General features: G+C 50.6%; 1 pseudogene; it reads right to left on the bottom strand.

Annotated features, from left to right (window-relative positions):
• Window positions 1-2,485: 2,485 nt before the first annotated feature.
• LOC136662695 (5S ribosomal RNA) lies at window positions 2,486-2,605 on the bottom strand (annotated as a pseudogene).

The raw sequence follows: 2,605 nt of genomic DNA, 5'->3' as shown, positions 1-2,605 counted from the left end.
CTGCTGTGTCAGCACATGGCACATGCATATAACCACAAGGATTAATGCTGAGCTCCTCAGCTGACTGATGTCGGCAAGATTACCTTCAGACTTGCAGTCCAACCCTAACTGTGTTTCCTTTGAAGCAAGGTTAGAGAGATGCTCGGACAACTATTTGTGACAGATCATACATCAAACTTAGCTGTGGGGTTTTGTTGACCTGAGGAGCACCTGGTTGCATTCAGCAACATGATGACTATGGTCTGTAGGCATTTTAAATGAAAACATTTTTAGTATTATTTTTAAAAATATGTTTTTAAGCACTCAAGTCACAGGAGCACAGTTGCTCTCACCAATGACAGCCATTGCAATGCTCCACAGCCACATTTCCAGTAGTTAACCCATTTCTGCCCAGCCCACAGGTTTGATCCCTGTTATTTATATGCAACGTTGGGCAGAAATGGCTTAAGCAAGTCCGCACTTGCACTGAACTTGTCAGGTTGCCAGCCCTCCAGGAATTAAGATCAACCTGCACGTGAGGAGTGAAAGCCATCCTGGAGATTTTAACAGAGCCTCCTTGGCTTAATGAGATAATGCCACACTGGGACAAAAGAATCCCCAGGAGTAGCTGGAATCAGCTGGCAGCCTTAGCGATGTGACATGCAGCACTTGCTGCTGCAATCCTCACCGTTCTCCCTCCTCCTGTGCTGATTGCCAGAGAAGCTTGGAGAGGTTTTCTCTCTTCCTGGCCTTGCTCTAAGAATAGCCCCACATTACACAAATTCAACTGGGGAGGCCTTTTCCTAGCAAGGAGATCAGTGGCTGGGAAAGCCTCAGTTCTGAGTCAGGCTGCTGTTGAAGGCACAGGGAAGGGGTCAACAAACAAGGTGGCTGCCTGTTGAGAACTGAGAGGACAAGACACGCTACTGCTACACTTCCCTGTTCACCCCTTGGCACAGTAGAACCAGCCAGGGTTGACCTCTCTGAGTAGGGTGGGGGCCTGGGGGGCGAAGACTTATTTATTTATACCTGTGCTGCTTTTTGGCCAGAGGTACCCCAAATCAACATGTGGGACATGGAAAAATACGATCCAGTAAAACCACAACTGAGTAAATGAAGCTAACGGCCCAATCCTATGCTGCCCCAGTGCCCAGAGGAGCAGCAGTGCCAAAATCGCTGCTGCTCTATGCTGTGGGCCCAGGGCAGCTGCCAGAGTCTCCTTGGGGTAACAGAACATTTGTTCCCTTAACACAGGTAAAGCTCTGGTGGCCCCAATGGGTCTCCTCGGTGCTGCACCAGCTATTTTGCCTGTAGGGCCTCAGGCTTGGGAGGGTGCATAAGATATGGCTGCAGAGCCCCACCCTGGTCCTGTCTCTGGCCCGTCCTCCCCCCACCCAGTTCATCTGCCTTCCCTCTACCTTCCCCACACCCCAAAAAGCAGCTCCTCAGGCCAACAGAGACACTGCCAGCTGCTCCCACGGCAGCCTGGCACCAGCTGGTGCCAGACCCGGCACTGCCAGCTTACTGCCAGCACAGAAGTACCTTAAGGCACTTTTGCAACAGTGGTTGCTGGGGCAGAGTGGCAGCCGCCAGCACTGACCTAGTACAGAATCAGGCCCAAAAAAGGCAAGGCACTTGAGTTTTACACAGTGCAATCCTATGCATGTCTACTCAGAAGTAAGCCCCACTGAGTTCAATGGGACTTACCTCCAAGGAAGTATGCATAGGATTGAAACCACAATCTTTATTTTGCAATATGAAGGGGGCTGTGTTATCTGACTGCTCTAGGGTTGCATTTTGAATTAAGCTGGGCTGTTCTAACACCACCAGTGATGCCCGCAAGTTTTGGAATTTGGTGACTTAGGGCCCAATCCCATCCAACTTTCCAGCAGCCACAATGCAGCTCTGAGGTAAGGGAACAAATGTTCCCATTCCTTAAGGAGGCCTCTGTGCCTGCCCAAGCACCACAGGATGCAGCACCTGCCTCATTGGCATGGAAAATTGGATAGGATTGGGCCCTTAGTAAGGGCTAATTCCTATCCAGTTTTCCTGCACAGGTGTAGCTGTGCCAGTGCATAGCTCCAAAAGGTGTTTACTGCATCCTGTGATGGGGAGGCAGTCAAGGTGTGGCCTCCTCAAGGTGTGGGAACATTTGTTTCCTTACCTCAGGGCTGCATTGCCACTGCACTGGTGCTGGAAAGATTGATAGGATTGGGCCCTAACTGCCCAATCCTATCCACATTTTTCTGGGAGTACGCCCCTTTGACTCTAATGGGATTTACTTCTGTAGACATGCATTGGATTGGACTCTTAGTGCACACTCCTAACCCCTTATGTCAGTGCTTTCCAGCACTGACATAAGGGCAATGCAGCTCTGAGGTAAGGGAACAAACATTCCCTTACTGTGAGGAGGCCTCTGTGAGTGACACCCAACTGCAGGATGCAGCACGCGTCCCATTGGCACCGCTATGGTTGGCAACCTTCAGTCTGGAAAGACTATGGTATAAGCCTACAGCACCTGGTATTCCCAGGCGGTCTCCCATCCAAGTACTAACCAGGCCTGACCCTGCTTAGCTTCCGAGATCAGACAAGATTGGGCATGTGCAGGGTAACAATTGCAGAAGGG

This window comes from Tiliqua scincoides, chromosome 11 (genome assembly GCF_035046505.1).
Source record: "Tiliqua scincoides isolate rTilSci1 chromosome 11, rTilSci1.hap2, whole genome shotgun sequence".
In the NCBI taxonomy this organism is placed as follows: domain Eukaryota; kingdom Metazoa; phylum Chordata; class Lepidosauria; order Squamata; family Scincidae; genus Tiliqua; species Tiliqua scincoides.
The sequence above is the reverse complement of the archived record's forward strand: the minus strand, read 5'-3'. Positions and strand labels throughout refer to the sequence as shown.